The sequence below is a fragment of the Staurois parvus genome, unplaced genomic scaffold, assembly GCF_062004578.1.
Source record: "Staurois parvus isolate SC_StPar_1 unplaced genomic scaffold, SC_StPar_1.0 ptg000013l, whole genome shotgun sequence".
In the NCBI taxonomy this organism is placed as follows: Eukaryota; Metazoa; Chordata; class Amphibia; order Anura; family Ranidae; genus Staurois; species Staurois parvus.
The window spans coordinates 14,815,794-14,838,396 of NW_028317809.1; the positions used below are offsets into that span (position 1 = coordinate 14,815,794).

Consider the following 22,603-nt stretch of genomic DNA (forward strand, 5'->3'; position numbering starts at 1 on the left):
TTTTCGAGTTGCTTATACAATTGTTTGCTTAATTTGGGGTTCTTTCTAGTGGTTCTTTATTGCATGTCAGGAAAACATTTCACCAATGAACTTCAAGCATTGTAAACAATAGAATATCCTTCTTCATTATACACCCCTCTTTGCAATCTTTTGTTTGGCTAATAAACAATGTTTACATTTTGTGGAAGCGTTGTTTGTTGTTGCAGACTTAAGGTCTTTGTGTACTATTGTACATGTACTATTCATGAAAGGATCACATCATTGTTTTATTTAGATTAGGTAATAAAAGCTTGGTTTTCATGTATTCATACATGGAATGATTAAAATGGCAAAGTCCTTCTGTTGGGCCTAATGTGCTGAGAATCTGCTGCTACAAAGAGTGAGAACATCAACAATTTATTTATATATGTTGACTGCATTTATCAATGTACACAACCACTATACATTTTATATTGACCCTCTGTGCCACTGACCACAGGGAGTGAGGTCCCTAAAGATAAGAATTTGAAGGATTTCCTTAAAGTGTTACTAATGCAGGCCATAGACGGGTCGTTTATCGACCGAATTTTCGTCCGCACAAAAAAATCGTCTGATATCCGTTAGTGGGGCAATACCGTCGGCCATTTTTCACTGATCTTCTCGTTTACTTTTATCGGTCATGCTGCAAAATCACCGCTGCCAGCAACAACCGATTTTTCGTTTATCGGCCGATGATTCGGCCGAAAAAACGACCCGTCTGTGGCCTGCCTAAGCCCAGAACCCTGCATTCACTATATCTGGTCTCCCACAGTACACAGAACATGGAAATGCAATTATTTTAGTAAATATAAACAGCTAAATACCTTTTCTCATCAGCAGTTAGAGCAGTCTTGTGACTTCTATCAGTCTCCAGCTGAGCACTGGTTAAAGCTTGTAGGAGGAGTTCCCATACTCCCCTGATTGTCTTATGTGGCTGCACTGTCTGGATAGTGTTGATTGGCCCTGTGCTGATCACATGCACTCTCCCAAGAAAAAAAAGCCTCTTTAGCCATACACACTGAGCATGTGCACCTTAACTGCAAGGCTCTGTTCTATCAGCAGATGGATTAGGGACAGTAGACAAACCAAACATCCTTTTTACACAGTGCGGAGGATTAAGCTCTTAGGTTCCACAGTGAGTATAACAAGCATGCTTTACTTCATATACAGACTGATCTTACTATTGTGGGTTTAGTAACACTTTAAGCTGACCATAGATGGATCGAATCTCGGCGGGTTCAGCAGGGACCGGCCAAGATTCGATCTGTCTATGGGCAGGCTGATTGTACCCAAGTCGATCCATTGCTTGATTTGGGTACAACCAGCCTGCCAGGTTTTTTTCATGCAATTACTTCTGGTGGCTGTAGCCACCAGTAGTAGTCATTGTGTTCTGCCAGCTAGGAAGGCTCCTAGCCAGCAGAACACAATAGCGCTGCGGGAGGGATTACCCTGACTGTGTTGATGGGGCAGTCAAGCAATTTTCTTTCTTGCAGTCCATGTCTGCAGGAAAGAGAATTGCATAATCTATAGCTTGCTTTACCTTGTCAGAGATCCACAAAAGGAACCACAGATTTTACACCAAATGTGGCAGTGGAGGGGGGAGGAGCCAGATAAACGAAGCTTCCACTTTTGGGTGAACCTCCGCTTGCACTAAGCACAGTTGTGATAAGCTGTGTGAATGCATACAGGCAAGCAAGCCTAAAGCCCCGTACACATATGTTCATTCATATTGGATGAATGCTAGTCTCATATCCATAATGAAAATGTTACTAAAGTTACGAACATTCTCGTAGGACAGAATAAAAATTCGGAAGTGATGTCATGTATTGTAATGTATTTGTATTGTATTTTCATACAAAAACTGTACTGATGAAACGAAAATTGTATGATCTGGTATTGTACGAGAAGAATTTTCGTGCTTGTCCCTTCGAATAATTTCAGACGAAATCTGTGTACTAACGATCAGCTTGTCATACGATTGCTTGGAAAGCGGTATATTTTATACGATTTGTTGATTGTGTGTACTAGGCTTTAAGCTGGCTATAGATGGAGCTCAATTCCCCCATCAACACAGTCAGTGTCAATGGTGAAATTCCTCCTGCAAATCCATTGTGTGCTCCTCCCCTCACTGGGAGAACACAGTGATTACTGTTAGCAACTATAGTAGCCACTAGCAATAATCGCACGTAAAATCCGACAGCCTGGTTGGCCAATCAATCAACTTGCGTACATTCAGCCTGCCCATACATGGTTTGAATTCAAACCATGTGTGGCTAGCTTAACCGCTTCCCATCCGCCCTATAGCAGTAACACTGCTACAGGTATGCAGAAGCTATGTATATATATGTGATTTTTAAGTTCTAGGTAGGGGGTGTGCACAAGCCACGCAATCATTCTACCCGCGACGCCATTCACGGCCTCAGCTGTCAATCACCCGGTCCCAGCTGGTGATTACTCGCTGGCACCCAGTGATTGCTGAGTATTACAGATGGGGCAGAGAACTGTAAACAATACAATTCTCTCCTCTGCCAGCTCCTGCACACTGCTTTGTATGGATCTGCACAGCAGAGCCTTGCAAAGCAGTGTGCATACAGTTGAAAGCACATACACACTCTTTGATTGCCCCTCATGTTGATCCCTTCCTGCCCAGCGCCATTAGTACAGTGTCAGTGCTTTTTATTAGCACTGATCACTGTATTGATGTCACTGGGGATGTCAGTGACACCACGTCAGTCCCCCCCAGTATCAGAATGTCCGCCGCATTCCCTCTGTAAGTCGCTGATCGGCACCATTACTAGTGAAAAGAAAAAAATCCAGTATATATACCACCAATTGTAAATGATATAACTTTCACGTAAACCAATTAATTTACACATATTGGAATTTTTTTTTAAGAAAAGACATGTAGCAGAATACAATAATAAATTGCCCTAAATTTATGACGAAGTTAGATTTTTTTACTGGACATGTTTGATAGCAAAAAAGTGAAAAAAAAAATTTTTTCTCAAAATTGTTGGCTTTTTTTGTTTATAGTGCAAAAAATAAAAACCGTACAGGCGATCAAATACCACCAAAAGAAAACTCAATTTGTTGGAAAAAAAGAACGTAAATTTCATTTGGTTGTAGCATTGCATGACCGCGCAATTGTCAGTTAAAGTAACACAGCGCCGTAACGCAAAAAATGGCCTGGTCAGGAAAGGGGGTAAATCCTCTGGAGGGCAAGTGGTTAAAAAAGTGAGTAATAGCATTTATTTCCAGACACTGGTAAATACTGCCAGTGAATAGAAAAGAAACAGTTGATTTTAGCAAGTCTGAATCTGGTTATACACACAAAGAAATCTATAGATTATTATTATTATTATATAGTATAAAGCGCCAATAGTTCGCTCAGCGCTGTACATTACAATGGAGGACAGAACAATAACAATACAATACAATGCAAAACATGAGGGGATCGAGGGCCCTGCTCTATCGAGCTTGCATTCAAGGAGGGAGGGGATGGTGGCACAGGAGGAGAAAGCTGTGGGGGATGGAGTGGTAGGAAGAGTGGAGGAGGTTGGCAAGTTAGCAGGGGGTGGGGTAGGCTTCCCTGAAGAGGTGGGTTTTCAGGATGCGCCTAAAGGAGAGGAGAGTAGGTGATAATCTGATGGGTTGGGGGAGGGAGTTCCAGAGGATGGGTGACACCCTGGAGAAGTCCTGGAGGCAGGCATGGGAGGAGGAGACCAGGGAACTAGAGAGAAGGAGGTCTTGTGAGGAGTGGAGTGTGCGTGCTGGGTGGTACTTGGATATTAGGTCGGTGATGTAGTTCGGGGCAGTATGGTGGACAGCTTTGTACGTCAGTGTTAGGATTTTGAATTTGATCCGTTGTGCAATCGGAAGCCAGTGGAGGGATTGGCAGAGGGGGGTGGCAGAAACGGAGCGGTTGGAAAGGTGAATGAGTCTAGCAGCCATATTCAGGATCAACTGAAGCGGGGATAGCCAGTGGCGAGGCAGGCCAGTGAGGAGGGAGTTACAGTAGTCGAGTCGTGATATGATGAGGGAGTGGATGAGCTGTTTAGTGGTTTCTGGGGTTAGGAACGTGCGGATTTTGGCGATGTTGTGGAGGTGGAGTCTGCATGAGTTTGTTAAAGATTGGACTTGGGGCTGGAAGGATAGGTTGGAGTCCAGAATGACACCAAGTACTCTGGCCTGCGGAGCGGTTTGATGGTGGCGTTGTTGGATGTGACGGAGAAGTCAATGGGGGGTGGTGTCCGGGCTGGGGGTAAGACAAGAAACTCAGTTTTGGGGAGGTTCAGTTTAAGGAAGTGGAGCGACATCCAGTCTGATATGTCGCTCAGTAGGTGTGTGATTCGGGCGGAGACTAAGGGGGTGAGGTGAGGGGTTGAGAGATAGATTTGTGTGTCGTCGGCATAGAGGTGGTAGTTGAAGCCGTGAGAATGTATGAGTTGGTCAAGGGAGGAGGTGTAGATGGAGAAGAGAAGGGGCCCAAGGACGGAGCTTTCTCCTTCCATACTAAACTGTGTGGGCGCTTCCTATTATATTCTGACAGCTGACACCAAATCAGAATACCCAAAATTGCTCATTTAAAGGGATAGTTCACCTTCACCAAAGAACTGCCTATACAGTTAAGAGGCGTGTGTGGATAAAAACAAACTGTATGTCTGTGACTAAAGTTGAATAATGCTCTTGGTATAGGTGTAGGCCATTTACGTACCTCATGGAGCCTGACTGGAATACTCCCAGGACGTTGCTAAGTGAGGCCTAGTCATTACTGCTCACCTCACCATCACAGGACATCCCTTATCTCCGTAGGTAGTTTTTTCGTAAAGGTGAACTAACCCTTTAAAACAACATTTTTTAAAACTATGTATCCATTTACATCACATTAACACCTTCCCACCTGGCCTATAGTAGATTGATGACCGGGCGGGACACTCGCCATTGTGACTGGGCGTCATATGACGTCCTGTCAAAACGAGCCGCTCAGCAGGGCCGCGCAGCAGCATGATCTGTCACCGGCTATGTCGGTGACATATCACTACACCAGCCCGCTGCCAGTGTCATGTGACCACTGTGACCAATCACAGTGGATCACATGGAAATTGTATACAATGGATGGCTTCCTGTCATGCCATCCTTTGTATACTATTATGTTGTTAGCTGTGACTGGTCAAGGCAGTCATATGATACAGACAGGGCCAATCACAGCCCATCTGTGTCATGTGATCAGCTTTGCCCAATCACAGCTAATCACAACAAAAGACTGAATGAAGCAGTTTCATTCAGTAACAATGATTGCAAATATAAATGAAATACATTGGTATTAGCAATCATAATGTGTTAAAAAAAAAATCCTGAGCACTTGCCCAGAGTAGCTCAATGTTACTATGGTAACATTGTATTGCTTTGGTCACAGTGTGCTACAAAATGAAATAGTAAAAAAAAAAGAAAACATTTAATAAAAAAATAATAGAAACATTTGAAAAAAAATACAAATTCAATTATTGTGATCACCAAAGAAATGTAGCAGAATACATTTTGACCTAAATTTATGAAGAAATGTTGTTTATTTTCAAAATTTATATAACAGAAACGAAGAAAAGTGTTTTTTTTTTCAAAAGTTTCAAGTTTTTTATCTAGCAAAAAATAAAAAACTCAGTGGTGATTAAATACCACCAAAAGAAAGCTTTATTTGTGTGAAAAAATTATAAAAATTTCATATGAGTACAGTGTTGCATGACAGCGAAATTGTCATTCAAAGTGCAACAGCGCTGAAAGCTGAAATTGGCCCAGTGTCATTAGTATAGTGTCAGTGCTTTTTATTAGCACTGATCACTGTATTAGTGTCCCTGGGGATGTCAGTGGCAGTTAGTCAATGTCAGAATGTCACGGTCCCGCTATAAGTTGCTGATCACCGCCATTACTAGTGTAAAAAAAAATGTAATTAACAATTTCAGTATATATACCGTCATTTGTTGATGCTATAACTTTCATGTAAACCAATTAATTTACATGTATTGGGATTTTTTCTTAGCAAAGTCGAAGCAGAATACACTTTGGCCTAAATTTATGAAGAAATTGAATTTAACATTTTTTTTATTGGATATGTCGTATAGCAAAAAGTCAAAAATATAGTTTTTTTTTTTCAAAATTGTCGCTCTTTTTTTGTTTATAGGTCAAAAAAATAATAACCGCACAGACGATCAAATACCACCGAAAGAAAGCTCTACTTGTGGGAAAAAAGGACATAAATTTAATTTGACTGCACAATTGTCAGTTAAAATAATGCAGTGCCATATCGTAAAAAATGGCCTGGACAGGATGGGGGGGGTAAATCTTCCGGAGGGCAAGTGGTTAAAAGACAACCAAAAATGTAAACAGTATGATGTGCTGCCTTTCAGCAAAACTGCAAAGCAAACCAACAGTAGACATGTGCACACCGAAAATTTTCATTTTAGTTTTTGTTGGATGCATTCGTTAATTGATTTATTTTTGTTTCATCATATTCTTTATGTTGAATTGATTCAGTTTTGGAATAAATTTTGTATCTTCGGTATTCGTGTCACATATTAGTTGGTCCTGGGGTATTCGAAAAATGTTGCTGTTTTTCTGGGAAGATTTCTATATATTCGATATATGATCAAATCAGAAAAATTTAAAGAGAAATGAGAAAAGCTGATTGGACATTGTTGACTGGCATCATGTACAGGCGAGTTAAAAAATGGAACTAAATTGGGATCCATTCGTTATCTGAATCTAAGTTGTCGAATGAATTTGAAATTACATTTTTGTCTGAAAAACGAATCAAAGCGAAACAAATCGCACATGTCTACAGTAGACTGCAAGCTAAAATGAAGCATTTGAGTGCTTCTGCACACAGTCATACTGCATTCAGAGCCAGCATAAACATTTTCCTGGGGGCCGCAACATCTGCATACAGCCGCCCATAGACATCACATAGAAGATGTGACACGTTCATGGATGTATGCTCCAAACACATACTATGTGAGTTTGTGGCATACAGTGTACATCCTTGTGCATGTGGATGCTTACCCTGGTGCATAGCAGTGTACAGCCAAATGTTCTAATTGATATGTATGGGCCATGGATAAGGGGGTACAACCAGTCCCCCTGTATGGGGTCCAGGCAGATGGGTGAATTGGATGTGGGCAGAGATGGTGATCAGCATGGCTGGGGGGGGGGATTACTGGAACAGATCCCCTGTATTGCTCTCTCTGCAGCAGCTGAAAGCTGGCTTCTTCTCCTCTTCCTCCCACTGACTTTCAGCTGAAGCAGAGAGAGTCAGAAAGGGAATTGGTCGCAGTAATTGCCCCTCCTGCTGCGCCCATTACCCTCACTGTGCACCATACATTTCCCCTACTCACCAGGCCCACCCGTATACCCCCACCCGAACAGTGCTGTCACCTCCCCTTCTCTCCCTCTTATCGGCAACTTCATGCATACAATAGGATCCCTCAGGAGTGTGAAAGAAGGGTCTGGTAAATATGTCACATTTACCAGCCCCTTCCTTTCCTGAATGAACACAATGAGTGATTAGTACCAATCACTCACTGTGTCCAGTCATAATGGGGGGGGGGGTTTTTTGTTTGTTTGTTTGTTTTTTTATTGGGAGGGGGGTCTTTCAGGTTTCCTGTATGGAGCCCCATGGTTTCTAACAGCATCCCTGGCTGTATGCAGTAGCTGCAGGTCCCAGGAAAGTGTTTAGGCAGGCTCTGTACAATATACAGCCCCACTACAGCCATGTGCATGAGCCCTTAGCATGCGGGCAGTGTGAACTAATACAGTGACAGTCACAAAACCAGCATCTTCAGAAAGCACTAGATATCTCCTCTGACTCCTGAAAACAGCAAATGCAAACAGAACTTTTCATTGTTTACCCCTTTGGATGTTTTTGAAAGACACTTCTACAAACATTGCTGGCGTTCTGCATTCAGTCAACTTTCACACGGAGGAAAACATGTCATTAGGATCTTAACATGTCATTAGGATCTTAAGGCAGATCTTCACCCCCACCCCTAATTTTTTTACCTCTGCTTGCCTGGTTACGGGTCTTTTGCACAGTTAAGATACTCACCAGCCAAGGCCAGGATGACGCACTGCTAGGGCCACCCCCTGCTCCTTTCTTATTGAAAGGACTATGCCTCCTAGGACATATAACAAGCATATCCCAGGGGGCACAACGGGCAAAGTGCACATCATTTGCCTAGGCGACTGATGTGTATGGGGGGGGGTCAAAAGTTTGTTTTTATATATATATATATATATATATATATATATATATATATATATATATAAACACAATTTGAACAGCAAAGGGGATGAGGTATGGATCAAATAGAGGGTGACAATCCTCTTTAAGCTGCTCATACACTGGTAGAATTTTGTTTAACCCCTGGTTCACACAAGATCCGACTTTGAAATCGTGTGACTTAACTATTTCAGAGTCGGATGGCAGTGCAACTTGGGGTGCAACTTGATAGACATCTGTGTGACTTCATGCAGGTCAAATTGGCAAAAGTAGTGCAGGAACTACTTTTCCAAAAGCTTAGAACAGTTCCATTGCTGATCAATGCAAACAATTTGTCATGCGATTTGAATGGTCAAATTGCATGACAGTTTGCATCAGTGTGACCAGGGCTAAAACATTTTGTTTCAAGCACATTCATTTGATTTTTTTAATCCTTAGTGGGGTCAATGTTCAGAATTCTTTGGAGCAGGATGGAAAACCTTTCTAAAACTAATGAATTTCTAATAGTGTATGTGGTTTTCATTCAGGAAATTACATTCATTCCAAAAGTGAATGTTAATGATAAACACAATTGTAGATGAATGCAAATATCTCTCCAACAGACACTTTTATGATACATTGAGTGCCCGTACACAGATATGCGGATTGGATGAGGTTTTAACCGCATCCAATCTGCATGACATGTGAAATAACATTGCTTCCTTTGGTGCCTGTTCACATATGTCCAGTGCACTGCCAATGCGGATTCAGTGTGGTTTAAAAAAGAGTCCTGTACGATTTCTGAGCAGTGCGGTCTGGTTCAGCTGTGGTTTACAGGTTACTGACTTCTTTGGGAACTGTTGCTAAACCGCATGTGTGTGAACAGGATGAAATCCTGAGCTGCATCGAGATTCGACCAGTCCCTTCTGTCAATATAAAATTTATGTATTAGTTTATTTTTCTTTCTTTTTTTTCTGTTGCGATCGCCCTGAAGCCCTTTTTGCTTTTGTTTTTGTCCTCGTCTCCTTACTCTTCGTCCCTCTCTTTTCTTTTGTCTAACCTGTTTTATACTATTCGTACTGATTGTGATTATTGCTTTGAGTGCCACACCCGCAATACTAAATCCTCATGCTGGACTCCTTCGAGAGCCCTACGTGTGGAATACCCATCTACATTTGGAGAGGCCCTATTTTATATCTTCTCCGCTTCCTGTATGCTGATATAGTGACAATTTTTCCTTAAAGTTTATATTGTCATTGCTTTCTAATTGTTTACTCATTGTTTTCTCCCTTTTTGTTTTTTTTTTTATATACATGGCACTTACCGTATTTTTCGCTCCATAAGACGCACCTGACCATAAGACGCACCTAGGTTTTAGAGGCAGAAAACAGGGAAAAAAATTCTGAACTAATGGACTGCAGACATAGTACAGGAGATGACCAGAGACTACGTACAGCACAGGGATGACCAGAGACTGCGGACAGTACAGGGATGACCAGAGACTGCGGACAGTACAGGAGATGACCAGAGACTGCGGACAGTACAGGAGATGACCAGAGACTACGGACAGTACAGGGATGACCAGAGACTGCGGACAGTACAGGGATGACCAGAGACTGTGGACAGTACAGGAGATGACCAGAGACTGCGGACAGTACAGGGATGACCAGAGACTGCGGACATTTCAGGAGATGACCAGAGACTGCGGACAGTACAGGAGATGACCAGAGACTGCGGACAGTACAGGAGATGACCAGAGACTGCGGACAGTACAGGAGATGACCAGAGACTGCGGACACAGTACAGGAGATGAACAGAGACTGCGGACAGTACAGGAGATGACCAGAGACTGCGGACAGTACAGGGATGACCAGAGACTGCGGACAGTACAGGGATGACCAGAGACTGCGGACAGCACAGGGATGACCAGAGACTGCGGACAGTACAGGAGATGACCAGAGACTGCGGACAGTACAGGGATGACCAGAGACTGCGGACAGTACAGGGATGACCAGAGACTGCGGACAGTACAGGAGATGACCAGAGACTGCGGACAGTACAGGAGATGACCAGAGACTACGGACAGTACAGGGATGACCAGAGACTGCGGACAGTACAGGGATGACCAGAGACTGTGGACAGTACAGGAGATGACCAGAGACTGCGGACAGTACAGGGATGACCAGAGACTGCGGACATTTCAGGAGATGACCAGAGACTGCGGACAGTACAGGAGATGACCAGAGACTGCGGACAGTACAGGAGATGACCAGAGACTGCGGACAGTACAGGAGATGACCAGAGACTGCGGACACAGTACAGGAGATGACCAGAGACTGCGGACAGTACAGGAGATGACCAGAGACTGCGGACAGTACAGGGATGACCAGAGACTGCGGACAGTACAGGGATGACCAGAGACTGCGGACAGCACAGGGATGACCAGAGACTGCGGACAGTACAGGAGATGACCAGAGACTGCGGACAGTACAGGGATGACCAGAGACTGCGGACAGTACAGGGATGACCAGAGACTGCGGAAAGTACAGGGGATGACCAGAGACTGCGGACAGTACAGGGGATGACCAGAGACTGCGGACAGTACAGGGGATGACCAGAGACTGCGGACAGTACAGGGGATGACCAGAGACTGCGGACAGTACAGGGGATGACCAGAGACTGCGGACAGTGCAGGGATGACCAGAGACTGCGGACAGTACAGGAGATGACCAGAGACTGCGGACAGCACAGGGATGACCAGAGACTGCGGACAGTACAGGAGATGACCAGAGACTGTGGACCTTTGGGGAGGGGGGAGAGCGGGTACCTGAATTTGACAGGTACCCGCTCTTACTTCCGCGGAGTTGTTCTTTGATCTTACCTGTTCCTCTATCCAGCCGCGTGCTGTCTACCCGTCTTCTGTAGTGTGGGCACTCGGCGGACAGCCAGATGCTCAGTGCGCATGCGCGAGAAGCGCTGCGTTTTGTGATTGGTCCGGCGGCTTCTGGGATCTGTCATGTGTCCCAGGTACCGCCTTACCATTCACAAAGTACACCGCTTCTTGCGCATGCGCACTTGGCACCCGGCTGTCACGCACACTACAGAAGCCGGGAAGACAGCGTGCCGCTGGATAGAGGAACAGGTAAGGTCCCGCTGCAGAGCTGAGCGGCTGGCCCGGTATTCTGACACGGCGGCGGTGGAAATACCAGACTGGCCGCTCCATATTTGCTCCATAAGACGCACTGACATTTTCCCCCCTTTTTTGGGGGGAAAAAAGTGCGTCTTATGGAGCGAAAAATACGGTAAGTATACAGTTTAATTCTATGTCTCTCCACCAGTACATATTCTGGAATATTCCTCGAATACCTTGTATGTCTTATTTCTGTTGGTCAATGCATGTGTTTTTGACTGATTCTTTGCTCCTATCTATTCTATAATAAAATTCTTTGTAAAAGAAATCCTGAGCTGATCCTGTCCTGAACCTGATAAACTTGAGCTTCAATCCGCACCGCACATGTGTGAATCAGCACTAAGAGTTGATTCATACATGTGCTGTGCGGATTGAAGCTCAGGTTTCACAGCTAATTGATACAATAGTTATTCACCAATTCATGTCAGGTTTACATCAGGTTTAAGACAGGATTAACTCAGGATCTGTTCCTGTTCACACATAATGCGGTTAGAAACAGTTTCCATAGAAGTCAATAGCCTGTAATCTGCACCTGAACTGGAATGCAATGCTCAGAAATCGTACATGACTCTTTTTTAAACCGCACTGAATCCGCACTGTCAGTGCTTCGGACATATGCAAACAAGCACCATAGGAAGCAATGTTCAAACCGCATCCAATCAACATATTGTGAACTGGCACTTATAGTATCTGTTCATTGCTGCACAGTGGTCGAAATAAAGGACATTATTATTATTATACAGCATTTATAAAGTGCCAATAGTTCGCTCAGCACTGTATATTACAAAGGGGGACAGAACATGTAACAGAACAATACCAATACAATGCAAAACATGAGGGGATTGAGGGCTTTAGTGTGGGTTGGCTGTGTAGAATCATATATATATATATATATATATATATATATATACATATATGTGATTCTGCATTTCCATGTAAGGGTGTACGATGCTCACAGCTGCCTGCCCACCCAATTGCATTATCACTGGCTCCCTTACATGTCGATCACTGGGTCCCAGCCAATGATTCATAGCCATGATCCGTCGATCGTCATAGAGAGGGACAGAAGAGAGATCGATGTTGTAAACAACACAGATCTATCTACTGACAGCGGGGATGTACCGTGTTTTTGTCTCCCTGCAAAGAAGGGAGACATCCCTTAGTAAAACAGTACACAGTGCAGTTACATTACATTCCCTAAGCACACAGTTAACCCTTTGATCGCCCCAGATGTTAACCCCTTCCTGCCTAGTGTCATTAGTACAGTGACAGTGCATGTTATTAGCACTGATCACTGTATTAGAGTCACTGGAGATGACAGTGTCAGTTAGCCAGTGTCAGAATACCCACCGTATTATCACATTCCCGCTATAAGTCACTAATCGCCACCATTACTAACATAAAAAAGAAATTCCATATGACTTCAGTTGTAGATGCTTTAATTTTCACACAAACCAATTAATAGACATTCATTGGGATTTATTTTAGCAAAGGCATCTAGCAGAATACATTTTGGCCTAAATTTATGAATAAATGTTATTTTTTATTTATGGGATATGTTTTATAGCATAAAGTAAAAAATGTATTTTTTTTTCAAAATTGTCTGTCTTTTTTCGCTTATAGCGCAAAAAATAAAAAACCCAGTGGTGATCAAATACCACCAAAAGAAAGCTGTATTTGTGTGAAAAAAATTCTATCAATTTCATTTGCATACAGTGTTGTATGACTGCACAATTGTCAGTTAAATTAGCACAGCCTTATAGCTAAACATTGCCTGGTCATGAAGGGGGGTAAGTCTTCTGGAGGTTAAACATTCTTTATTTAAGGTTTTCAAAAAATAGTGTTTATAATGAAATATAACAAAATAACACTGCCTTTTGAGCCTTTTCTTTTACGTCTTTATGTAGAAACATCTAGGGTGAATCTAAGTGGATTCTAGTCAGATTTCATAGACACCATGCATTAAAATATCCTGTTCTGCATGCCATACTTTAGGAAACAAATCTAATCATTGCACGTCTGTGCAAAGTGTAAATGAAGATTCGGGGAAATTCATGTTTCGCATTACATGACTGTAGAAAAATATAATCTTGTGCCTTTTAGCTGTTTTATCAACAGAGTATTTATACCGTAGATTTACCATATTTTTATTTGTGTTTTAAAAGTAATACAGATGATTTGTCAGACACCCGGTCAGGCCATTGCTCTGATCTAAATTTCTCTGTAATTTTCTCTGTATTTACACCATTATCTGAAAGGGAAAGTAGATTTACTATATTTTTATTTTTAAAAAATTAAGCATTTTATTAAACTTTTTTGTGATTTAAAAGTAATACAGATGATTTGTCAGACACCCGATCAGGCCATTGCTCTGATCTAAATTTATCTGTAATTTTATCTTTATTTTTTTTAGTTTTAATGCATTTGTTGTTTATTTTTCCCTAATGTTTTACCTTTAATGACCCACTTCATAACACAGCATGCAAACCAGAAGAGTAGATAATGCCAATTCTTCGAATGGTCCTTGAATAAACTCTCTCACTGGATCCCAGCAATGGCTGTTGATGAAAGTTATGCATGCCATAAGAAGCAGAAGGGGGAGGGAAGCTCCTGACTTTTGAGTGCCAGAATCCATTTTCAAACTTTACAAGGGCCTTCATCACCAATTGTGATGCAAATGAAATCCACTGAGGCTGGCAGCCAATTAGAAGCCGCGTCCTTGTGGGATTACCTGGTTTTGGTAGAGTGATGAGGAGGAGGGGGTGAGGAGGAGAAAATCATTCACTTGTGACAAAGTTCTGTGTTTGACTGCCTTGCAGTCTCAGATGTAGGAAGGAAGGAAAGCCCTGGCCACGACTGCTCCTGAAATGCCTGTTCAGCAGTGTTGTACAGTCCTGACTTGTTGGAGGAGGCTTTGGGGAGAAGGGTGCTCCTCTGGGCTTCTCCTAGGCTGTGTACACAGAAAGCTGTCTTTGGACTTTCAGTAAATAATCCTTTATTCATTGCTGTGCTGGAGGTTGCCTGCCTGTGCCCTGCTTTCGCCTTGCTACTGCGAGCTAAGGGACATTTGAATGGAATCAAGGCCCCCTTGGATTTTCCACTTACTTACTCATGTGCAGAATCCACGTGAAGATGGTAAGGCTTGTTTTTCTCATTGTGCTTGATTTGTTTTGCTGTAACCTTTAATATCAGACGTAATTTCCTAAACGTCCACATGATTTGGACTAAGCCATCTGTTCAAGAACATGTCTCATGTCTGACAGAGGGATAACAGTCAGCTTGCCAGCTTCTACTAAGTGTTCAAAATAAACTGTACTGCTTTGAAATATGGGATTTATATTTCAGTTTGGTGGTTTAATTATTCAGGTCATTTGTGACTATTTTCACCTATATTCACTTTTTATATTCTTTACATGTTGTGGTTTGCTTTATTTTAATAAAGCCAAATTCTATCCTTCCTGCACAAATGGTCGTATTTATTCAGTTTAAAGAGCAGTACTGATGTGCAGAGTTTAACAACCAATCATATTTCACCTTTCATTCACAAGCAGTAAAAATATAAAGTAATGGTTGCTAACTGGTTACTGTGAATAAAAGTACTTTGTAATTTAATTTGTTTGTCAATTAACTTGCAATGACAAATTACTTTGTAATTAAAGTACATTCATAATCATTAGTACATACGTAAAACCTGTATGTGTGTGATCAAATGTTAGTCTTTCACTATAGAAAGTGCTTTTTCTAAAAGTTATTAAACATTTAGGCTGGCCGTAGACGGATTGAAATTTGGCTGGTTCAGCAAGGATTGGGCGAATTTCACATCTTTGTGTGGTCATCACTGTTCAACAGAAGTTGATCGTTAGATCAACTTTTGTCAAACGTTCATGCTGGAGGACTTGTTGATCAGTGGCTACAGCCACTGATCAACATATTCTGTTGACAGTAGGTCCTTCTGTCAGGGTATAGTGTCCCAGTTTGGGGGATTTCCCCATCTACCTTGTTTATGTTGACTCATTTGTTTTTAGGGTTTTTTTGGGTTTGGGGGTTTGTTTGTTTTTTAGCTAGCTGAACCACAAAAAAAAAAAAAAAGTCTATTGCCAGCTTTAGGCCCTGTTCAGATAGCACATTGCAGGAACAAGTGCAATTTATGCTCGTTTCTGGGTATTGCACATAGGGCAGCCCCTTCAATTCCAGGAGCTTCCCTATGCCCGTGTGTCACCCAAAAGAAGCTACTACTCCTTTTTGGGCCACAAGCTTAGCACAATTTTTACGTGTGCATTTTGCTGCGAGATTCTATCATGCAACTTTTGTGGCAGAATCACATTGAATTTGGGGTGCCATTAAGAATAATGGCACCCAAATGGGAGTCACATGTTTTGCCATGATTTGGAAGCATGGGCAGAATTACAGTGATTCTCTCTTTTTTTTTTTTTTTAATTATTTTTTTATTATGAAGAAGTGGTATAACATGTCTTTCCAACACATACAACATCAGTATAAAATGCAGCGGACATCATACACCAAAACATACATTGAAGGCAGTGTGCTCTGGTGTAAGAATCACAGTGATTCTGTCCTCGATTCCAAATCGCCTAATGTGAATGGGGCCTTAGGGTCCTTGCACATGATTCTGATGTATGAGCAGAAAGTTCCTGCCCAAAAAATCTGAATATGGTCTGTATAGTGTGCGTGTTTACACACATATATGTGCGTATGCACACATAAAAATTCTTCCAGCTAAATGCTAAATAATATAAGGGAGGTGTGACCTCTTAGATTGTAAGCTCCAAGGAGCAGGGTCCTCCTAACCCTCTTGTATTGAACTGTATTGTTGCTGTATTGTTATATTGACCAAACTGTTGGCGTTATATAAATCATGTATAATAATAATAATAATCTACACACACACACAGATTACTTGCCAGTAAAGCAGATTTTTTTTTTTACTGATCCAAATGAAGCACTAAGCTTACTGATATTTACATGTCTGTGTGTACAGGTTCATTGAAAGCAATGGACTACATTTAAGTCAGTAAAAAAAATGCCTAAAAAAATGGCGTTTGTGGCACCTTTAGACCTTTAGAAATGGCATGTCAGTAATAATTATTTTCAAGCTAAATGGGATAGTGTCTTGCTGCTATTAATCATTAGGGTTATGATACAGTTTTGTGTCCTGTACAAACTGTTACAACTGTCACAGAGCATGTTAGGCCCTCTTGTCTGTCTGTTTCTGTAGTTTGCTGCATAATATCCATTGTGTAGTAGTGTGCACAGGTGTATGTGCTGACATGTTTCAACACTTGTGTACTCTAGACATCAGGTAGTTCTAAACTTGTCATTCAAGTGGAACATTTGTATGTTAAGTCTTGTATGTTAAGTCTTGTAAATGGACTGCTGCAGTTGTATTTAAGAAAAACTTGTTCATCTAGTGTTGTGCAGTGACTTTCATATCAGAGATGTGGCGTATGAAGGCTCTTCATTTAGAAAAGTACAGTTTCTGTATAGAGTATTATTCAGCTCCTGAACATGTTGCTACACTGAACAGATTACATTCCATTGGACATACCAAAATGTAAATGGCATTCAGTAAAAAAAATGAAATTGCCATTTTTGCTCATCCATAGCTTAAGGCCTATGTTCTATTAGTGGAATGCAAACAGCAATATTCAGAGACTGGAAGGTGCCTATAGACATTAGATGACAGGCTACTGATGTGGACCTTTTTTTTGGCTGCAGGGCATTGTGGATGAACACTTGATAATTCATCAATGTCTATAGCCAACTTTCGCCTACCAAAGCACAAAATTTAGGAAGTTTGCTAAAACAAAGATTATGACATGCAGAAAGACATGCAAAAAAAGTTTTGTATTCATAAAATATTAGTTGCATTATGAAGTCAAATGTTCACATTAGACTTCATGGACCACAATGCCATGCATTGTTATCACAAATATGTCACATATTATCATATGTACATCATATGTAAGTAAACCCTTAGACCTTCTTCAATTTTATAAGTATGGTACTTGCCCTATAATTTTGCACTTTCGATTGACATGCATTATGTTGCTTCACAGTGGTGACATCTAGCCAGAAGTGGAATCTTTGAAGTGTCACTGCCATGCTTCCCAATGGAAATTTCTCCCTCGTTGGCCATAATGTATCAACATTATTTCTATTATTTTTATAGCGCCAACATTGTGCACAATGCTTTAAAGGGAGACAGAACAGTAACAATGCAATTCAATACAAGAGGGTTAGGACGGTCCTGCTCCTGTGAGCTTACAATCTAAGTCCTCATGCACACTGGATGTTTTTACAGCTGCTGTTTTTGGCTTCTGGTGTTTTTTTCTACAGCTAGTAAATTCCCCAGCATGTTATCCTATGTGTCCATGCACACATAGACTGTAATCAACGTTTTTTGGCAGGAAAAAAACCCAAGAACTAGTGGGTTTCTAGAGGACCTGTAAAAACGCTCTAAGGATGAAAAATGCAGTAAAACGTGGCAAAGCTGCATTTTTGGATTTTTATTAGCAAAAAAAAAGCGCAGAAAAATGCGGAGAATTGCGACAAATCGCAGATGAAAGCTAATGCAAAAATGCTAAAATACGCTGAAAAACTTTGCCCAGCTAATGCTACCAGCGTTAAAACGCCCAGAGTGCATGGAGTCTCATAGACATCCCATATATCAGTGACAAGGATATATATTGCTGCTTTAACAAGCAAGGGATTGGGACCTTACAAGAAAGTGAGTAAACTCTTAGCAATGTACTGGCTGGACATGGGCCTTAGTGATATTGTAGTCACCTATAGACATTTGCACGTTGAAAATTTTCATTTTGTTTCAGATGCATTCATTAATTGAAGAATTTAATTTTGTTGTATTCTTTATATGGAAGATTGCTATATATTATCAAATCAGACAGATTCAATATTTTTGGACGTTAGTCTAACCCACCAAAGGAAATGGCATAAGCAGATTGGATAATAATGACAGGAGTTATGGGCATACGAATAAATGAATGGAATGAATTTCAGATCCATTTATTATCTGAATCTGAATTATCGAACAAATTCCAAGGTTGAATTGGTTTCTCCATGGGCCTGAACTACTATCACATCATGTGATGTCATCTGAATAAAACGAATGAATGCATCAGTAAATTTTGTTATAACTTTTTTTCGGATTTGTTGCAATTCGTTCCTGTGTCCATTCAGAGAACTTGATACATCCGAATCTCCGAAAATGAAATTTTCACCTGAAAATTGAATCAAAATGAAAGAAATTGCACATGGCTAGTCACTGAGTCAATATAGAAAGCAATTGGATCTTAGGTAACAATCTAATATCTGAATCATGATATCCAACTCAAGGATGCATATAAACATGCCAGTATCCTACAAGTGTTCAAGGAAGATTCTAACCTGAATCAGCAGAAAGAGAAAATATGAGACAGTGAGGGGAATTTATTAAAACTGGAGTGACCAGAATCTGGTGCAGATGTACATAGCAACCAATCAGCTTCTAGCTTTCATTTTCAAAGCATATATGAGCATTATAAAGTTAGAAGCTGATTGGTTGCCATGCACAGCTACTCCTCTGTGTTCTCCAGTTTTGATGATATATAACTACACGATTCTTCAGTTTATTTAAGAAAGTGATTCTGTATTTGGCGGGTATATAAATGCAGCAGGCTGAAAGAGAATTATATTTTCCTACTAATTCAGAGTATACTCTGACACATGATTGGTGTTTTGGGGTGTTGATATGCAATTACATCTATTTTTTTACTGTTGAATCCTGTATCAAGTAGGGTCGTAACCAGGGGCGGACTGACAACTCATGGGGCCCCTGGGCAATAGGAAATCATGGGGCCTGTGTCCCCGCCCACACTCAAATCACACCCAAAAAAGCCTATGAAAAGGTACCAGAGGCATCTCATGGGGCCCCCTACTGACCCCGGGCCCTCGGGCAGTGCCCGAGTGCCTAAATGGTCAGTCCGCCCCTGGTCGTAACATCTGAATCAGTCACAGTATTTTATTGAACCTGTCTTTCAAATGACAGAACCTGTCTAGCATCCTGGTGAATGTCATCATACCAGAGCAGGGGCGGACTGACAACTCATGGGGCCCCCGGGCAATAGAGGATCATGGGGCCCCTGTGTCCTTGCCCAAACTCAAAAAAGCCTATGAAAAAGGTACCAGGGGCATCTCATGGGCCCCCTACTGACCCCAGGCCCTCGGGCAGTGCCCAAGTTTCCAAATGATCAGTGCGCCCCTGTTCCAGAGGTTCCAGTGCTTTAATATTGCAGTATTATGGTATATGAAACATCAGGAAAACAGAAAATACCGGTGAGTGTTAATAAGAGTTCTGTGAGTATCTACATTTGGTGATAGTTATCAGCCTCTTATTTTTTATATTACAGTTTTAGATCTATTAACTTTTGGTGATGTCAACCCCATCAGCTCTCCTGAACTCTCTGGCATGTTGGTGTTTATAATATTTAAATAAAGCTCTATGGGAACACAGGGACCAGTGTGTGGGTACTACAATCTCTTCAATTTATAGTTGTGTTGTAATGTACTTGTAAAGTTGTTCTTGATCAGGAATTATTGGTGTAGCAACAGGTAAAGCAAAGGTGAAAATAGAAGCCAGGTGTAGGAGCATGGGGGCCCAAATCAGTCCTTAATCAAGGATTCTTATTTCTTTCATTCTTACTACACCAATGGAAGAATAATGCATTAATATACTGGAAAAGACGAAAGGCTCACAAGCTGTTATATTGGGTGAGGCCTTTGTATGCACTGTGGGTGTTAGTAATAAAATGTATTGGCCCAGATCACCATTTGCATCAGTGTATCTACACCCCTGCCTGGAATGACTTTGCAAATAGCTGTCAAGCCCAACAGTACATTGTACATAATGATCTACAGTATCCGTCCTAAAAATAAACCCGTCACAAATGTCAGCAAGTCAAACTGAGTGTCTAATAAAAATCTTCAGTAAAAACAACATATATCACATTATTAAATGGAACAGTTTAGACAGATGAAGTTATTTTCACAACCTGCAAAATTAAAGGTAGACTCCACGCTGTCCCCCTTCCTGATTCCTTATTGGCTCTCAAAGTCATGTATCACATTAAAGGACCAATAGGGAACATCAAAAGGCTGGAAGAGGCATAACAAAGCTCAACTTTCAGGGCCCATTTGGACCATCATGAGTTGAGGTGTGCTGCATTAAAGTACAGACATGCAATATGTACAAAGCATATCCATCTATAGCGTGTACTTGTTTCATTCCACTAAGTGTCATTTCTGTCTGCTGTTTTGTTCCTCTGCTATCAGCATAAGTCACACAAGCTTTCCTGACACCAAAAGAAAAAAAGGTGATGAGGAGGGATCTCCAGCACACAGCCAGTTATTGACAGCCTCAGCTCTTTTCCTGTGTACTGTGTGAAGAGGGGTGTGTCCATTCCCTCCAATCAGCTGTCAGAGCTCCCCTCATTGAGCTCCACTGAGTGTAACTTCAGCTCCCCGTCCCCTGCTTTTCAGAGCTGAGAGATCTTGTGTAAATTAGGTACTTTGAATGGATGTAGAGAAAATGTTGCAGATAGACAGTTACAACTTATGTAAGAGGATTTGGTTCATCTCTGTGCATCACTGGGTATATGTAAGGGTTTACAAGCACTTTAAAGTAGCCTATGAAAATGGGTGTCAAAGCATAAAAAAAAGGCTGCTACACCATTTTGTTTCACTATGTGTTGTGGTGCACTGTAGTGTATATGCATAAGAGCGCTGTTACAATGCACATCATTATGGGGCATATTCAAGGCTTTTTTTCAGTGGGCACGTGGGGGAACACAGTTCCAGCACCTCCAGCACTGACTGTATGTAATGGCAAGGGGTGCTGGAGTGTGCTTCAGGGTCTTATGATGATGGCTGCTGGGGGATCTATTGTTGCTGGAGGTCTATTGTTGCTGGGGAGGGATCTATGTTAGCTGGGGTGGGTCTTATGTTGATGGGTGATCAGTTGTAGCTGGGAGGGATCTACTGTTGTGTGAGGGGGTCTATTGGTGCTGGATGCATGGGGATATGTGGTTGCTGTCAAGAGTCTATTGTTGCTGGGGGGGTATTTAGTTGTAGGTGGTCCATTGTTGCTTGGTTGTCTTGTTGCTGGCTGCACAGGATCTATTTTACCTCTTTTCTTGTTATCATTAACAAATTCCATACAAATTACTTAGCATCACAAAATTATACTTGGTTCTGTATTCTCTAAAAGGGTGGTACTGGGAGGTGGATAGGGGGTGAAACCAAGGAACGGTGCTCAGAGGTGGGTAGAGGCGGAAACAATGGATGACTCAGAAAAGGGGAGTTCCTGCACCTATTCTCTGAGAAAAAAAGCCGTGGGCATATTTATAAAACAATGAAGGTTACTATCACTAAACGTTGACTGGTGGTGAAGATTCACCTGCAAGGAATGTTTAACTGTTAAATAAATATGCCCCAGTGTAAGTGCACTGCGAAATTGTGTGAATGGGCCCTTAAAATATATCTAAAGTCAAAACATTTTTACTTTTTGGTAAAGCAAGGAATGGCAAAAACCCCTGTCAGTTTTTGTTTGATATACATATCTCATAGGGGGACATGCAAAAGTCAAGATCCCCTCTTGGACGTTTGTCACTGGAACAGGTGTCCTCATTGGAAGATTTCCCTTCTATTCCTGTTGACAACTCAAACTTTTGGATTTTATCTCAGTCCCAATGTTAACAGTCATCAGGACAAATAGAGAGCGTGAAACTCCATATCAAGGGCACTGACAGCAGTAAAAATTTAACAGAAGTTCTAATCCTTTCCTACTCAATCACAAAAAGGTAAAGCTTTGTGTTTAGATACACTTTAGGGCCTCTTTTTTTGTATATCTCCCAGACGCCTTTTCTACTCGCAGCATCATTTTAGCAAAAAAAACCGCTTGACACTTATAAACGTGTTTAGCCGCATCAAGTGTTTGGTCATTTATTCATATAATTGGCCAGAATAATAATTTATTCTGGCCATTGAAATGAATTAACACTTAAGTGTTAAAGGTTTCTAGCATTAATGCTCCTTTAGAAGCGTTTACACGCATCAAGCATTTTTATGCCAAA

At 41.5% G+C, this 22,603-nt stretch overlaps 1 protein-coding gene across 2 annotated transcripts in view; it reads left to right on the plus strand.

Moving 5' to 3' along the window:
• The window catches only part of SHROOM3 (shroom family member 3), a 264,050-nt gene that overhangs the window by 90,097 nt on the left and 151,350 nt on the right, over window positions 1-22,603 (plus strand). Inside the window, exon 1 of one of the 2 annotated variants that reach the window (XM_089675993.1) lies at window positions 14,255-14,591. The exons of the other annotated variant lie outside the window; for it this stretch is intronic. The gene's annotated coding sequence lies outside the window, so the exon portion shown is untranslated. Of the gene's footprint in view, window positions 1-14,254; window positions 14,592-22,603 lie in introns of those variants that run through there. 2 annotated transcript variants of the gene reach the window in all.